This window comes from Lactuca serriola, chromosome 8, assembly GCF_051521515.1.
Source record: "Lactuca serriola cultivar US96UC23 chromosome 8, Lser_US96UC23_V15, whole genome shotgun sequence".
Taxonomy (NCBI): Eukaryota; Viridiplantae; Streptophyta; class Magnoliopsida; order Asterales; family Asteraceae; genus Lactuca; species Lactuca serriola.
Window position 1 is genome coordinate 66,929,181 of NC_136415.1, and position 19,632 is coordinate 66,948,812.

Below are 19,632 nucleotides of genomic sequence, written 5' to 3' on the forward strand. Positions count from 1 at the left end.
GTTAGCGTATTTTAATCTTCTGAGGTGAATATGTATGAAATTTTCCCATTAAAATTTTTATTTGCTAATATGTTGCTAATTTGTCTATAATGTGTCATTATATTTGTTTAGAGACTATGTTCTGTAATTTTTCATTAACTAGCAGTGAACGTCCTTCAATTATAGACATACAACATCCTATTTTGTTGTTGATGCTCATTTTTCTATGAGTTTTATTTGACCATGGTTGATTTCTCTTCAATGTGATGTACTTAAACTGATAAAGAATACCCTAACTTTGAAAAGTATTTCGCTTATGTGCTTGGTAAAATTCAAATAAATTAAACAATGTCTCTTATGTTAAAACTTATATGTTCAACTTTACAACAACGACTAGCTTTTTCTTTGTAATGGTGGAAATTATTTAAAAACTAGCAAGAAGCTAGTAAAAACCATTACAAAACAATGCAAGCTAATGTTGGGTTTGCAGCCAAGTAACCCAATTAAATTTACTTTTCGTATTTCTATCACTCTAACCTAATAATTCACATTAGGATGTTCAACTTGATTGAAACCCAATCGTTCTATCTAGCTTCCACCCCTTCAGAAAATAACAAACCACTATCTAAAAACAACCAAGGGGAAGACATTGAGAAAGAATCTGAAGTGTCCAAGATCCAACCCAATATGTCTACTCAATCACCGAGAGTAAGATATTGTATGAGAGTTAGGAAGTCAACCCACTGCTCCTGCTCCACCCCTCCCATTAAGGGATATTTGATAGATTCAAACGACCAACCCATATCCAATCTATATTTAAGATAAACCACCATATGATAATCCAAAGTAAAAATTATTTGGAAAGACAAATACAAAGAACAATCACCAATCCAGACATCATGTTAAAGAGAATTGGACTCCCTATTGCCAAGATGAATGGGACAAAACTTATTCATATTAAATCCTCTCTCATGAAGTTAAGCTAAAAAAATATCACAACATTCCAAGGTCATTTATAGGAAACTAAAAGAATAAACACATTGATAGAAAAAAGGATACCTACATTCATACCACTATCACTCTTGTTAACCAAAACTTTACCCCACCTAACTTAGTGCATCTTTCTTTCCCATAAATCTACACCCCTGCAAGAATCTAATCCGTAAATACTCCATACACATGAGAAATATGAATCGGACCTAAAATATATACATAAAATAACTCCCCATACTTCTAAGGACTAGCTTAACTAAAATGAGACGACCCCCAATAGAAAGGGTCTTCACTTTCCAAGTTGAAAGCTTCTCGGTGAACCGATTCACAACCACCTTCCACGCATCATTAATTTCCATATTTTGTCCCACTATAATTCCCAAATATAAAAAGGTAACCGTGAAGCAATACACCCTATCGGCGCTACAATATAATCCACCTGAGTAAATGGCACCCCCAAAGTAATCAACTTGCTTTTAGCAAATTGATTTTCAGCCTCGAAGCCATGAATAAGTACCACAAGATCCGAACCATCCTTAAAATCCCAATATGTAACTCCCCAAAAGTATTATGTAAAAAAAAATTGTTTTAAGAAAATCAAAACCATCAGTCATTCATTCCAAAGCCCATCAAAGAGTGATAATGTATAAAAAAGTTATCAGAGTACAAATCATATCATAAAATATGAAACACTAGTGGATGTGATGCAATCATGTCAAGCTCTTCCCTTTGGAACTGAATGTACCTGAAAACATAACATAAAGTTGTAAGCACAAAGCTTAGTAAGTTCCCCAAAATACCACATACCATACATACAATTGTCATGGGCTACCCCCATGGTATTTTCCCAAGAATACCATGGGCTACCCCCAGGGTCTTATAAATTAAGTTCCATGGGCTACCTCATGGTCTTTCATGCAATTCCCATGGGCTGCCCCTCATGGTATGTCATACAAATTTCATGGGCTACCCCCTGTTGGATTAGTGTCTAAGCCCGTAACTATATTTGGTATGTACTTGACCCGGTTGTGCATGGTCCTTTTGGGTTGCCTTCACCAAAGCAACTGGACAAGGTAATTTAAGGAGAGAGAGAGAATATTATGGTTTATTAATATATTATAAGAATAATATATTAAAGGAGAAATCATATTTATTTAATTAGTATTGGTCATAAATTAATTAGGAACTAATTTGTGACTAAAAGAGATTAATTGGATAAAGGGGTATAAACTGTCAAATGTATGATAGTTGAGTTTTGGGCTGGGAAACCTAATGGACTAAGGGGGGACGAAATTATGATGGGGATACATCATATTTTCGTCCAAGGCCCTAATCTAGAAGGTTCCTTGGGCTGCTTGGTGATTAAGTTGTCCATTAGGGTTTCGACTGAAACCCTAGCAGCCTGCAGTATAAATAAGACCCCTAGGCTATGGAAATCGGCTACACTTGATTCCAAGAGAACCCTAGGGCCGATTTTAGCATCTCTCACCCTCTCTCATATTGCATTCATGCTTGTGGGGTTTGTGAACCATTAGAGGAGTTACATCTGTGACTCTAAGCTCAAGATCAAGAAGACTACAGGGATTTCAAGCTACTTGAAAGAGGTAAAACACTTAGATCTATTCTTATGATGTTACTTTCGAATTATATATGATAGATCTAGGGTTGCAAGTATTGGATTCAAAGCATGTACAATAGAGAAACCTAGATCCAAGCATTAGGGTTTGTATGAGCACATATGATTGTTCTTATGCATAAAATCCATCAGTGGTATCAAAGCCATGATTGGTTTCAATTGTATGTGATGCTTTAAATGTTTGCTTGCTGAAAATTGAATTTTTGTGCTAACTGTTTGATGAACTCGACGAGTTCCATGAGGAACTCGACGAGTTCCATGAGGAACTCGACGAGTTTTGACGTCAAACAGAAAGATTTTCAGGATTTTGTTGCTATTTTGTCATGGGATTAATGCCTAAATCGTTTTTGAAAGATAAAATCCGAATTTTATATTATTTGCATGTTTATCCCTGCCAAAACAATAGATAATTTCAAATCTTTTAAATATTAGTTGTTTATATGATAAATATGGATTATTTAAATTATTTGGTAATTATCTTATGTCTAAAATTGAATTAGATCAAATATAGATAATTATAAAATTAATTATTTAATTTAAATTATTTTTTATTTGATCCCTTTTGTTTTGAAAAGTTCAAAATTTGCCCTCAAATTTTGAAATTTGAATTTTGAGATTAAAAGTTTAATTTTGAATAATTTAAATTTCAAACCCTTAGAATTTTACAAGTTTAAAATTCAACCCTTTACTATTATATTATTACAAGTTTAATTAATATATATGTATAAGTTAAAATGTTGGTCTTACTGTTAGTAGGCCTCATTCACGAAGCCGGTCTATAAGGTGGGTATAAGGTTGCTGCCTATAAAATGGCGCTTAATGGGTGTACACTCACACCCACTGCTTGCTTGACTGGTGGAGGGTCGTTAGCCGAACGGGTAGGATAGTGCAATCCTCTACTCATTAAAAGTATAATGTAATATACAAAGTAACTACATGTTTTTACAAATTCCCAATCTTAGTTACTTTAGGGTAAAATGTGAAAATGATGCTAATCCATGGAATTACACTTTGTACCCTTGTCAAACGTTGGTGGAGCGCGTGTGGTTAACCGGCACATCAATTTGGGGATGACATTGGTAGCGAAGGGTGACTTGATGTTTTTCATAGATCAATGGAGCGTGTGTGGTTTACCGGAACATTGATTAGGTGATAGAGACATTGAGTGCACCATGTTGGTTCGCATGGTTATTCACAACTTGTTTGCGATCCTCGGTATCCCAGTCGCAAATTTGAAGTGCATATGGATATTTAAACCTGCCATTGAAAAGTTCAATGAATCTCAAAGATCTAGGAGTTTTCAATACATTTAAAACTTTAAACTCTTTTTTTGTTTTTCATGGTGAGAATTTGTGAATCGTCATTCACTTACCTTCAAATTATTTACTTTTAGAGTATGGCATCTCTTTCTAAGTTGTAAATAATGTTGTTGGGTCCTAGCCCTAATTTCTCATTTGGGTGTTTAATTAGGGACTCATTTCTAATCAAACTTTGTTCCTTTCAGATGTCTGCAAACAACAACAAGAACACTTCTGGGTCATTCTCGTTGATGAACCTATGTCAAAAGGTGACATTTGATGGGTCAAATTTCAACGAGTGGATGAGGTATATTCGCATGATCACATGCTACGAGGACAAAGAATATGTCCTCGATGAAAAGCTTGAAAATATCATCTCAGATGTTGCTACTCCTGAAGAGTTGGCCGCCTTTGAGGCCCACGAGCGTGATGCCACAAAAGTTCACTACATCATGCTGGCCACCATGAACCTCGAACTCCAAAAGTCCTATGAGGACATGTATCCGTATGAAATGCATTAGGATTTGTTGGACAGGTATCACCAGAGCGCGAGGCAAGAGCGCTATGAGATCATTACTAACATGATCACCGCTAAGATGGGGAGTGGAGAATCCCTAACCTCTCATTTGCAAAAAATGCAGAGGTATGTTGATCGTCTTCTCAAACTTAATGTTAAGTTTGATGAGGATTTGGCTATCGACATAATCCTCCACTCCTTGCCCTCCTGTTACAACCAGTTCAGAATGACCTACCACATGAACAAGGAGGAGGTCTCCTTGAGCAATCTCCAAGGACTATTAAGGACTTCTGAGAGCAACCTCAAAGACAAATATGTTGCATCTTCCCCTGCTGTGGTTGCTCCCGTGTTGGCACTTGGCCAAGGAAAGGGTAAGAAGAGAAAGGCTCCATGTAAGAGCCACCATAAGGGTAAGACCCAAAATGGTTCCTCTTCTAGTGGAACCAAAGCTGGTTCGGTCAAACCCTCTTCCGACCCCAAAGAAGCAGAGTGCTATTATTGTCACCAGAAGGGCCACTGGAAATGAAGTTGCCCTCAGTATTTGCAAGACATAGAGGATGGGAAGATTAAGCCCACCTTCGCAGGTATGTATTCTGTTAAATCTAATAACTCATCATTTGCTACTTCATGGGTTCTTGATACAGGGTGTGGTTACCATATTTGTTCTGATATGCAGGGCCTAAAAAGAAGTAGGGAAGTGGAACATGGAAAGATGAACCTGATTATGGGAAACAGAAGATCGTCGCTTGTGACCAAAGTCGAAGTTTATTCTTTAGTGTTGAGTAATGGGTTAGGACTAGATTTAAACAATTGTTTTTATTCGCCAGATATGGCAAGAAACATTATTTCATTTCATGGGTTGTTTAGACAAGGTTTCAGATATTCTTTTGATAATAGCAATTGTTCTATTAATGTTTATTTGAATGGTATCTTTTACTTCAATGAATTACCTTGTAATGGGATTTATGAATATGTGATGGTTGTTAATAATTTAGGAAATGATGTTTTGAATATTGATTCGTCTACTAGTCTAGACAAAGCATGCTTGTGGCATTGTCGCCTTGGCCATGACAACAAGAAACGCATAGCCCAACTCCAAAAGGATGGAGTGTTGGAGTCATTCGACCTTAGGGATAATGACACGTGTGAATCTTGTTTACTTGGGAAGATGACCAAGTCACCCTTTACTAGCACTTGTGAAAGGGGTGAGGGTCTATTGGATCTCATACACACCAATGTGTGTGGGCCCTTTAGATCCACCACAAGGGATGCTTGCCGCTTCTATGTGACTTTTACGGATGATTATAGCAGATATGGACATATCTACTTAATCAAGAAAAAGTTGGAAACCTTTGAAAAGTTCAAAGAGTTTAAGAATGAAGTGGAGAATCAGTTGGGCAGGAAAATCAAGATGCTTCGGTCAGACCAAGGAGGAGAGTACCCAAGTCTTGAGTTTCACGACTATCTAAAAGAATGCGGAATTGTTTCGCAATTGACGCCTCCGAGAACGCCACAATTGAATGGTGTGGCTGAGAGACGTAATCAGACCTTGTTGGACATGGTTTGTTCTATGATGAGTCGGACTTCGTTACCAATAGCTTTCTGGGGGTATGCCTTAGAGACTGCCGCCCATATCCTTAACTTAGTTCCTACCAAGAAGGTTACCAAGACTCCTCACGAGATGTGGACAGGGAAAGCTCCCTCGTTGGCACATATTAAGGTTTGGGGTTGCGAGGCTTTTGTAAGACGAAAGACTCATGACAAGCTCGAACCTCATAGTGAGAAGTGTTATTTCATCGGCTATCCACAGAAGTCTTTTGGCTATCTTTTCTATAGACCGAATGACAATGTTGTCTTTGTTGCTAGAAGAGGAGTTTTCTGAGAAAGGGAATTGATAAGCCAAGAAGACAGTGGGAGGCAAATTGATCTTGAAGAGATTCAAGAGCAAAGCGATGAAGGAACCTCTGACATTGGCACTCAACCCGAGGAGGAAACTCCTGTTGAGCCTGTTGACGAGTCCTTACCTCTTCGACGTTCCACTAGGGCTAGTGTTCCACCCCAGTTGTATGGATTTCATATTACTACTGAAGGGGATACATTTATTAGTGATAGTACACTAGTAAATTTGGACGAACCTAGCAGCTACAAGGAAGCCATGGCAGGCCCGGAGTCTGCTAAATGGAAGGAGGCAATGGACAGCGAGATTCAATCCATCTACGACAACTAACTTTGGAATTTGGTTAATAATGTGTCGGGTCGTAAGACAGTCAGGTACAAGTAGATCTTCAAGAAGAAGACGGACATGGATGGGAAAGTGCATACTTATAAAGCGCGATTGGTTGCGAAGGGCTTTATTCAAACTCCCGGAGTTGACTATGATGAGACCTTCTCACTAGTTGCGAAGATAAAGTCTATTAGGGTAATGATTGCAATAGCTGCGTTTCATGATTATGAAATATGGCAGATGGACGTGAAAACTGCTTTCCTTAATGGAAAGTTGGCTGAGGATGTTTACATGAATTAGCCCGAGGGTTTTGTTGATGCGAACCATCTGAATAGAGTGTGCAAGCTTGAGAAATCCATTTATGGACTGAAACAAGCGTCTCGTAGATGGAATCTTTGTTTTGACGAGAAAGTTAAAGAGTTTGGCTTTCTGCGAAGCGAAGATGAATCTTGTGTATATGTCAAAGCCAGTGGGAGTATAGTGAGCTTCCTCGTATTGTATGTCGACGACATACTGATCATAGGAAACGACGTCCCAACCTTGCAGGAGGTCAAGTCCTGGCTTGGGAAGTGTTTCACTATGAAGGACCTCGGAGAGGCTGCTTATATTCTGGGAATAAGGATAGTAAGAAACAGGGAAAAGAGACTGATAGGACTCAGTCAGGATACATACTTGGATAAGGTACTAAAGCATTTTAGTATGGAAAATTCCAAGAAATGGGAGTTGCCAATCCAAAGCAATACCAAACTGAGTAAGACTCAGAGCCCAAGCACAGAGACAGAGATAGCTGATATGATTTGAGTACCTTACGCTTCTGCAGTAGGCTCTATCATGTACTCTATGACTTGTACTCGCCCTGATGTGGCCTTTGCTTTGAGCATGGTAAACAGATATAAAGGGAACCCTGGTAGAGCTCATTGGATTGCAGTAAAGAATATTCTTAAGTACCTACGAAGGACCAAGGAATGGTTTCTAGTCCTCGGTGGGAGTGATGACTTAAGGGTACGACGGTACAGTGACGCTAGTTTTCAGACGGATCGGGATAATTACCGATCGCAGTCGGGCTGGGTCTTTACCCTAAATGGAGGAGCAGTGACTTGGAAAAGTTCCAAGCAGGAGACTGTAGCTGATTTAACGTGAGAATCAGAGTACATTGCGGCGAGCGAAGCGTCAAAGGAGGCTATATGGTTGAAGAACTTCATTGGAGACCTTGGAGTTATGCCATCCATAAAGGAGCCAATGGAAATTTTCTATGATAATGAAGGAGCGGTTTCCTTAACCAAGGAACCAAGAGATCATGGTAGATCTCGACATATCGACAGAAAATACCATTTTATCAGACATCGGGTAGAAGAGGGACTCCTCGTTGTGAAGAGGGTATCATCAGAAGAAAACCCAACAGATCCCCTTACGAAGGGACTAAGTAGGGTCAAACACTTGCAGCACGCTAGGAGCATTGGGCTGAAGGATGATATAAGTTTGGATTAGATAGGAAACATGTAATAGATAGTTTGTACTTGACATTTGATGAATAAATAAAGTTGTGTTATTTATGAGTAAAGCTACTATCTTGTGTTGGTTATTTATCTATTGTATCAATTTTGCATATTTTGACTTCCTGAATGATAGGATTATTCGAACAGTCCACAATCGTTCATATTTTGGAAGTAGATGTGAATGAAGACTGTCATGAATTGTTTGTAGATTTTCTAAAAGATTTTGGGCATAGCAAAAGTTTGTTTCAAAGTTCATGAGTGCTTATGAATATGATTTGAGCATTGGAATAAACCCGTGTTTGCTGGTATCACTTCGTGGTGTTTTACATTAAGTGATCGCAAAGCGATAATATCATATAGTCTTAAAAACTTAGAGATATGATTATTGTTTGCTGGTTGGTTATGCATTGATGATGTGTAAATGCATTAGTAACTTGATGTTATAAAACATATCGTTGTGCATGATTCAATTAGTAAATAATAGGTGCATATGAGTCAAAGTTGATATGTTCCTTTTATTCCATGAGAATAAAAGTGATATCTTGGCCACTTGATGATTTGGTTTGACTTATGTGTCGGGCCCGGTCAGAATGAAGTTGATGTGTTTAACTAAATTCTATGTCAAACAAATCAGAAATCGAGGAACAAATGTTGGACAATAAGTATTGTCAGCATGATATCTAGAGCAGAGGATTATACGATCCCTTATCTGAAGGACAAGTTGTTGATCAGAGTTGACAGCGAAGTATAAGACTACGATTGCTAATCAGATTCTGAAGTCATATGTGAGATATAGTTACTGGACTTATCCAAGTGGGAGACTGTTGGATTAGTGTCTAAGCCCGTAACTATATTTGGTATGTACTTGACCCGGTTGTGCATGGTCATTTTGGGTTGCCTTCACCAAAGCAACTGGACAAGGTAATTTAAGGAGAGAGAGAGAGAGAATATTATGGTTTATTAATATATTATAAGAATAATATATTAAAGGAGAAATCATATTTATTTAATTAGTATTGGTCATAAATTAATTAGGAATTAATTTGTGACTAAAAGAGATTAATTGGATAAAGGGTTATAAACTGTCAAATGTATGATAGTTGAGTTTTGGGCTGGGAAACCTAATGGACTAAGGGGGAACGAAATTATGATGGGGATCCATCATATATTCATCCAAGGCCCTAATCTAGAAGGTTCCTTGGGTTGCTTGGTGATTAAGCTGTCCATTAGGGTTTCGACTGAAACCCTAGCAGCCTGTAGTATAAATAAGACCCCTAGGCTATGGAAATCAGCTACACTTGATTCCAAGAGAACCCTAGGGCCGATTTTAGCATCTCTCACCCTCTCTCATATTGCCTTCTTGCTTGTGGGGTTTGTGAACCATTAGAGGAGTTACAATTGTGACTCTAAGCTCAAGATCATGAAGACTACAAGGATTTCAAGCTACTTGAAAGAGGTAAAACACTTAGATATGTTCTTATGATGTTATTTTCGAATTATATATGATAAATCTAGGGTTGCAAGTCTTGGATTCAAAGCATGTACAATAGAGAAACCTAGATCCTAGCATTAGGGTTTGTATGAGCACATAGGATTGTTCTTATTCATAAAACCCATCACCCCCATGGTCTTTCATGCAATTGTCATGGGTTTCCCCTTGGTCTTTCATACAAATGTCATAGGCTACCCCCGAGGTCTTCCATGAAAGTATCACAAATACAACTAGCATACTACACAATTTAGTAGGTCGACATTAGTTCCCAAGCACAATGAGAAGACTCACCTCAATATGAAGATAAAAAAATCTCACACTCGAGTTGCTGCTATAAAATCTCCTCACACTGAACATATCCAAAACAACCCTAATTAACAATTAGGGTGATAATCAATAATCAAGGCTCCATTACATACTTTCTCTCTCTAGGGTAAAAGACCATTTTGCCTTTCCAAGGCTAGTCCCTTCCAAACATGGCATAAAGCCCTAAAAATGACCAATTCTTTTTTAGGGATATTCCATGTGTACTCCTACTCTACACCTTGCATAGATCTTTTCCACAGAAAACGGGGCCAAACCAGGTTACACATTCCGTAGCCAGGTTTATGCCCTATGTAACTTTGTAGTTTTTCAACTCCCACATTAAGCCATTAATGCCTTAAGACCAAACATTCATCACTCAGATCTGAACCTAATGAACGTCTAAAAGGATTAATTTCCTGACTTTATGCCTTTCCATGGCTTAATGGATCCCAAAACCAAACCCTGGATCCATACCACCCTTTAATGACCTCAAACCCTTGCATGGGTGAAAGATAGAAACAAGATTTCATTTTTATGGCATATGTTCCTCAGAAACAACATGCAATGACAACCTTAAGCTCTGGAGTAATTTTTACTCACAAGAACCAAAACCAAGCAACCAAAAGCTTGCAAACCAAGAATCCAACCTAGATTTAAACCATAGAACCATAAAGGTGAGACCTTTATACCTACATAAGTTGGCAAAAGAGATGTAAGCTCTGGATCTTCAAGCTTGAGCCACACCAAATCCACAATGATAGACTTCTCCTTCTTCAATATGCACCAAGAGCACATAAAAGGGCTCAAACAAGCTCACAAGGGATTAGGGTTTCAAAATGACAGTTAGGGAGAGTGGAGGCTGATGATAAGGGAGGCCTCAAGGGACTTAAGGTCTTTAAATAGGGTGTCAACCCTAAAAATTAGGGTTTGGGTTCTCATAAATTACGCCTTGCGTAAAGTATAAACTCCCCGTGTCCATTTAATGAGTTACGCCCTGTGTAAGGACCATTTTAATAAGAAATTTATACTTAAGTTATGAATGAAAAGTACCTAATAAACGGGTGTTACAACTCTCCCCAACGTGAATCAGACTTCATCCTTGAAGCCCGCCGTTGTAAATAACTCTAGGTAATGCTCCCTCATCTCTTCCTCAGGCTCCCAAGTCCACTCGGAGCCTTTCCAGTGCTACCATTACACCTTCACGAAACCTACCACCTTGTTTCGTAGAGTCTTCGTCTTTGTAAGGCTCCAAATTTAAGATCTTAATCAGTGATCAAACAATATTGTAACCAATTCAGAGTGTAAAATGAGTAGAAGAATAATTAAACCAAGCATGCACACATTTATATCACATAAACGTCAAATACACCTTTGGAAACACACACATACGTCACCTACCACTGACACAGACTCCTACTATTTATATCACCCCAGCAGCACACGGGTGTACAACCACACATGCATGTGCGGCCACACACAGGGTGTACAGCCGCACGCACGAGTACGACTGCACACAGGAATACAACAACCATTACTAACACCAAAACCCTAACAAGACCAATTACAAGATAGATGCCTAGGCCAAACCACTATATTATGACCTATCAGTCTTCCTATCGAGGATCGCAACCGATCTCTCTATATAGTTCAGGCGTTCGTCCACCTTAATATCCTCCAAAGGTACCACTGCAGAGTCATCAACCAAAAACTTTCGCAGCTGAGAGATGTGAAAAGTGTTGTGAATCCGGTTGAGCTCCTTGGGTAGATCCAAAAGATGTGCAACCCTTCCCACCCAAGCAATAAACCTGAAAGGACCAATATATCTGAGGCCCAGATTGCCCCGCTTCCTGAACCATATGACACCTTTCGGAGGTGACACCTTCAGGAGTAAAATATACCCGACCTGGAACTCCAAATCCGATCAGTGTCTATCAGTATAACTTTTCTATGGGCTATGTGAGGTCTGAATCCTACCACGTACCAATTGTATTAACTATGTAGTCATAAGGACAACCTTTGTACTCCATATGAATCATTGACCGACTTAACCCCAAAAATCGGGCTTAATACTTCCTCTTATAGAGCATCTTAAAGGGAGGTCGATCAATATTGTTATGGTAGATGTTGTTGTATGAGAACTCATCCAATGGGAGATATGTATCCCAGCTCCCACCAAAATCCAACACACATGCCCGAAGCATATCCCCTAGTGTCTAGATAGTCCGCTCACTCTATCAATTAGTATGTGGGTGAAAGTTCGTGTTGAAGTGTAGTTGAGTACCCAACTCCTCGTGGAATCTCTTCCAGAATCTGGAAGTAAAGCGTACATCCTCGAGACCACGGATACCGGAATGCCATGTCGTTCCACAACCTCACAGATATAAATATCTGCCAATTTCTCTGTAAAGATGCTCTCCTGAATGGGCATAAAATGCACACTCTTTGTTAATCAATCCACGATGACCCAAATCGAATCCATCCCTCGCGTTGTCCGCGGTAACTTTGTGATGAAATCCATAGTGATCCATTCCCATTTCCAAACAGGACCCCCAATGGCTCCAACTTGTCGTGCGGTCGCTGATGCTCTTGATTGACTTCCTGCAAGTCAAGCACATTTCCACATAACAAGCCACATCCCGCTTCATGTAGGGCCACCAATAATCGAATCGGAGGTCTCTGTACATTTTTATCGTACCCAAATAAATAGAGAAGTTCGAATTGTGCGTCTCCTCCATCAGAATCTGAAGAATACCTCCCAAATATGGAACCTAAACTCTCCGATGTAGGGTCAAATATCCCCGGTTATCATAATCAAAAGAGGACACCTAACCCACTCTGCGCTCACTCTTCCCGTGCTCTTTTTTCATAGCCTCAATCTGAGCCTCGCAAATCTGCTCCAAGAGTGGGGTAATCATTTTCATCCTCAAACACAAATCTCTAATAGGAGTACTAGTCGTATTGTGGCTAAGAGTATCAACCATTACATTGGCCTTTCCAAGGTGATAAAGGATCTCACAATCGTAACCCTTCACCACATCGATTCACCTGCGCTGCCTCATGTTCAAATTTGGATGATCCATCAGATATCTCAAACTCTTATGGTCCGTGTAAATGATACAATGAACCTCATACAAGTAGTGACGTCAAATATTTAGGGAAAAAACCACAGCCCCAGCTCCAAATCATGAGTAGGATAATTCATCTAATGAGGCTTCAACTGCCTCGAAACATAAGCAATCACATGGCCCCTCTGCATAAGCACTGCACCCAACCCGATTATTTGAATATTGTACTGTTTAAACTGGTACTGTGTAACAACCCGAAGTTGTTCATCACCGATAACTCGTTCTACCCATAAAGATTCGCCGTTTGTCAATCGTTCCGTTTTTGTTTTGAGTTGAATAATTTAAATTTATATGTTATTATAAATCCAATGAGTTCCCAAATCCTTTAGAAACTCATGAATCTAGCCCAAAAATGTTTATTTCAAAAAGTTAGAAACGTCCCCGCCGGGTGACGGAAACTTAATCGGGTGCCCGTTTAAAGCTGGTATCGGGTAGAATTCCACTGTGTTCAAGTTTTAGGACCTATATAAACGTGTTTAAACATTCATTTGAAGCTTTTTCTTCCTCTCTTTACTCTCTCTCTAACCTCTCTCCTAAAATCCAAGTTTAAGGGTCCAAAACTCAATTTTAAGGCCTCAAATCTCTAAGGTACCTTTCTAAACTCATTGTATAGCATATTTGGCCTTCAAATTAGAGATTAAAACATGAATTAAGAATTTGTAGATGATTTTACGGCCCTGAAAGGAGCTTGGGCCGTAAACACATAATTAGTGGGTTTTTATGCCTTTAAACCCCTCCTAAACAATTTTGGGACTTAGATATGGCTAGATGGCTTTATGGAATGGACCTAGAATGCCTTAAACTATAATTTGGAGACTTGCATAGGATTTTACGGCAAGGATGGTGTTTAGGCCGTAAACTCATAATTATAGGGTTTTTAAGCCCTTAAACCATTCCTAAACCTCAACAAGACATGGTTATGACTTCTAGAATAATTGCTTTAGCCTTGGAACACTTTAAACATAAATTTTGGGGGATTTATATGAGTTTACGGCCAAGGCATGTGCTTGGGCCGTAAACTCCTCAACCTTGGGTGTAAACTCAATTTAAGGTGTTAGAAAGCCACTTTAACACCCCTAAAGCCTTAGAATAATTTTTAGAAGTGTTTTCAAACAAGTTTTTGGCCTTAAAACAGAATGAATCCCTCTCTAGGAGATTTTACGGCCATGAGGGGGGTCTCATAGGCCGTAAACTCCAAAAACACCTCAAAAGTCTCATAGAAATTCATGTAAGGCCTTGAAATAATTTTAGCAATCACATGTGATTTGTTTGGAGTCATTTACACAATTTTTCATGGGTTTATAGGAGTTTACGGCCATGAGTCCTATGCTAGGCCATAAACTCCCTTAAATATGTCCATTTGGTGTTTAACAATTATTCCAAGCCCTTAAACCAAACCTAGAAATTATTCCTTAAGTGTTTGAAGCCAAATTGCACCATAAACTACCCCACCATGAGTTTACGGCCGTAAACTCATGGGGAGGGGTCATTAGGGCCGTAAACTCCCTAAGGAGTTTACTCTTGAGGTCCCAAGTCATTATCCTAGCTAAATGTGTCCCCAAATGCCACCCGGGTCCCTCCAAACACTAGTATCGGGGTGTTTTCGCGATTAGAAGTAATTGTCCCTAACAAATAATCAATCTAAGTCCTAATTAGATACAAATGTGTATCTTTACATTATACTTAGGAACCTCGTGCGTTTGCAAGCCCCGGACCAACGTTTAACATTCGAAATCGTCACGTTTCTCGTTCAGTGAGTTCATACCCCTACGCTTTTTCCGTGTTTTACAATGTTTTCAGGGGGGAATACAAGCAAACTATAACTGTTTTCAAAAAAAAAACATAACGTTGATGTGTTTCAAATAATATCTAGCAAATTTATAAACACTTTTACTCCTTATGTATTATGTTGAGCATAAGGGATGATTTATCAATTACAACTAAATGGATTTTAGTTAAGAAAATAACCAAACTAATCAAATTATTATGGGAATAATTTGGGGTCTTTAGCGTTCATTTTATAATGTACTGATATGTGTATAAAGTTATTAGATAAACTATGTTTGATTCAGTTTATCTCCGTATCATTTGATTGTATTGCCAGATAGTCTCATTGTATGTACCTATATTCAATGTATTATGTTTCATAATCTTTTGTATGTTTGATATCGTATGAGAACCCTGTGAATAGTTTAGTACTAGCTTGTGAGTTTGTCACTACCCTTTATGGATGATCAGTAAATCCTCCCCGGAAGTGTAACCAGAGTCTCCTGGAGGGAGAGCGAGGAATTTGTGAATAGATCTATTCGGGACTGACAATCCCACACCTTAACTGCTAGCTACAGTTAGGCGGGCACGCCTGGGGTGACAAATTCTGGATATCGTCCGACGTTTGACAAACGTCAAGGGGGTCTCGTTGTCGTATCAGCATGGTTACCCGACTCACAATATGTATTAATATAAGTTTATTCACAGCTTCGATTTTAGAATTTATATCTAGTTCGGGATGGTAGTCCCATGGCTTTCAGTCTATCAAATTTGTATCTAGTGCGGGATGTTATTCCCATGGTTTCAGTATGTATATATCTTATATCTAGTACGAGATGATAGTCCCATGATTTCAATCTATATCTTGTACGGGATGGTAATCCCATGGTTTTGAAACGATATCTAGTACGGGATGGTAATCCCATGACTTTATCCAACAATCTTATATCTAGTTCGGGATAGTAGTCCCATGGTTTTTAATCTAAAATTTCAAGTATATCAAACTATCTTGTAACTAGTTCGGGATGATAGTCCCAAGATTTTCAAACTACTTTCTATCTACAGTTCGTGTATATCAAAGTATTTCATATCTAATTCAGGATAAAAATCCCATGCTTCTCAATATATAGTTTTATGTATTAAACTATACTCTGTGTTATTCAATCAATCTTGCATTTAGGAAAATATGGGATTTTCCTGGGGTTAACATATATCGCGTAATTGAACTGTAACGAAAAGATAACCAAACTAACTTTACAAAAAAATATGGGATTTTCTTGGATAACAAACCTTTTCGGAAAACTAAAGGAAACCGATACATTTTCATAAAACAAAACCGCTTATGAACTCACCAGCTTTATGCTGATTTTCAAACTGCTTGTATTCTCAGGTCCACATTAGACAGGTACCCGACGATATCTTTTGGAGAAGACGGAGTGCTCAGAAGACTCGTCTCAACTTTTGTTCATATGATATATGTATAACACTTGTATAATTTACTTTTGAAACAAATGTAAACTTTCAAATATATGTAATGTAATGGTTGTTTACTGTGATTACTATGTACATTGGATTTGATACTCAACGTGGAGTCAACCCCGGAAATGTTTCCGCCTATGGTTTTCGGGGTGTGACATACTGAAACTCATTATTAAGCTCTAACAATTTTGTTTTACTAAATTGTTTAGTAATAAACTCTTTGAATTAGACCTTACTTTTTACTGAATTAACTAAACAAACTCTTAATTAATTGAGAAAAGTAGCATTAGACACAGTGTTAAATTCCCAGTAAACTTGTCTGATCAATTTATATTAGAGTTAATTCCTAAACACAGAACCAATCTAATACTTGTTACCTTTACTGATTTATTAAGATAATTACAGATCTAAACAATTAGATAATTGGAATGACTCAATAGCAATTAAAGTTGCCAACAAAAACTGAATCAAAATCAAACATCCAGTTAAACATAAAACTGATCAAACTAAACAGTAATCACAATAAAAAAAATCGTGCCTAATGATTACTTGCACGAAAAGTCGAGTCTTTTGCGAAACTAAAATCTAGGGTTTTTAGCCTGACATGGGTAAAAACTTATTACAAAAGACTAAAATAAGTTCTAAATGATTAATCTTACTAAACAAATGATACATATCAAAGCGTGTTCTTCAGATCTTCATTTTGCATTTGGAATCTTCAAAAAAACACATCCCTATCGTTTGGAATCTAAAGTTACAGTAGTTGAAGAGTTATGAGGATCTATTAATATGCTCAGCAGGAATTCGACACTTTTCGCGATCATATTTTTGATAACCACGATCGCATTTTTGTCAAAACACATCTCGGACCATTTAAATGAAGTACGCTGTTATTTCTGAACTTTTTGAGAAAGCAATGGAAAAATGCGATCGCATTTTCTTGGGATCCACGATCGCATTCTTGGGGAAATTCTTCAGTTTTATTTTTGAGTCCAACAATCCTCCAAGCACTAATGGAATCGTATTTTTCCTTTTTCGCGAAGATCGATCGTAATTTTTCCAAGTCTAGCATCTTAAATCCATAGATCACGCTTACATATTGTCAAAATCGGTCTAAAAAAAACAAAGAGAAAACAGTCTTGGAACTAATGAAAAATTGACCTAACGGTAGTTGGGTGGTTATTCATCCAACAAAAGGAAGAATTCGGAATGATAATTATAGACAAACTTCCCTAATCCCTATCACTAGACACGCTTCAAAATACCTCATCACCCCTATTCCGTAACAAAATAAACATCTATTCGTTTCCATTTAAATTAAACCAAGAATTGCATAAATTAAGAAAAAAAAAAGGTTATAAAAATCTAATTCTGTCAATTTTCAAAGAACTATATTTTAATTTTAATGTTCTGATTTTCTTTTTTTACAAAAAAAAACTATGATTAGCCTCATAATTATATTGGTTGAATGAATATGAACGAAAATCTATTAGTTTTAATAAAATATTTGTATAAAATAATCATGAACCATTAGTTTAAACAAAATTAAAACATTGATAAAAATATATAACATAAATGGTTGTTTTTAACAGAATATATCGTTTTTATGGCTTTTCCATAATTTAAATATGTTAAACAAGTTCTTTTCTAGTTTTATATTGGTCATAATTACACACATGATTTCTGATACGTTAAAAAGCTTAAAATGCATAAAAATTGACATAAAATCAGAAATTTCCCAGTATTTTAATCATTCAAGAAGTCGCCGTGTCACGCTCTCTCTCTCTCTCTCTCTCTCTCTCTCTCTCTCTCTAACTTTCTCTCTCTATAGAATCCCATATATATATACAGCATGAGAGTTAATATCTTCACAAACAAAAACACATACAAATAAAGAGAGATAGTTGAGAGGTGAAAAGGGTGTGAGTGTTTTGCTTTTCTTCAATATTCATGAAGCAAAGGTCGGAATCCATGGACACCGCCACAACCAACCACCGTCAGATGCAGGAGGACGACGTCGAGTATACGACGGTGGCAATTCATAGCCAAGTTCTGAAAATCAAGCAGGAATTGGAGAAGACGATGCAACCGGAGCTGAGATCGGTTTTACGAGAATTCTCACGGCAGCCGAAGCGTTCACGCTCGCCCTTGGGAATCACAAACCGGCGTATCTCCGTCGGCAACGCCTAGAAAATCTACAGAAATCGACATCGATCGCTCTGTGTTTTGTTTTTTTTTTTTTTTTTCTTTCTTTTTTCATGATTTCATGGCCATGATCTTCTGGTTTTGGTTGTTTTGATCTTTAGATGTAAATATTTTGATGATAAATACAGTTATGAGTTTCATGGTTGAAAATATCTCCGATCACCACGTTTCGTTTTATGCTTTTAATACTTGTACATTATGCATCATATGTTGCTCCTAAAATGAGAAGGATATTCAAACTATCTTGAATATTCAAAGTATTAATTGGTTGTTACGTGTGCATCATGAGTTGTACTATTTTAGATACGTTTTCAATTCAAAGAAATGATTGTAACTTGTGCTTCGTGATTTGTACAATAGTAGTTAGATTTTCACCAAACGAAAAGCGAGAACACCCACCCACCAATTTCCTAAAGTAACCCTGATTCAGATACTAAAAAGCAACCTCTATTGAAAATTCAAATTTGAATTATTTCTAGATATTTTGGTCAAATCATTTTAGAATGAACTTGTGATATTTTGACCAAAGTCTTCAATCTTGAAGCTAGAAAAAAGAAAAATGGAATTCAAATTTCAAACTGCCTAATTATAATTTTTTAATATAGTTATTACTTTTTGCCAGGGTTGAATACATTAAAATAAATCGATTTCAAAAGTAAAAGCAATTTGTTAAAAAAGCAATAGAAGTTGAAACATAAAACACTATCTAGAGGGTGTTTGTTATTTTTATTTATTTTTATATTTTTATTTAAGGGGTTTAAATAAGGTGGTTGCCGTTTGATTTTGTTGATAAATGTTTTTAAATGTTTGAAATTAAAAAAAAAAAAAATGTTTAGTAACTAAATAAGCAACCTTTGATAAAATGTTTCTTTCTAATTATCTTCCACTAAATTTACTAATTTATCTTCCACTAATGTCATTTTTTTTTGTTATTCTACATATATAAATATAATTTGCTAATCATCAAAAGCGAATATTAGCTTATTATATTTTAGTATCCCCTAAGTTTAATACAAATACTTTTCTTAAAATTAAAATTTGATGCCACATAAAGTAATAATCACTTCTACCAGAAAAATGTTTGTAAAATAAGCAATTCCAAAAACCCCTTTAGA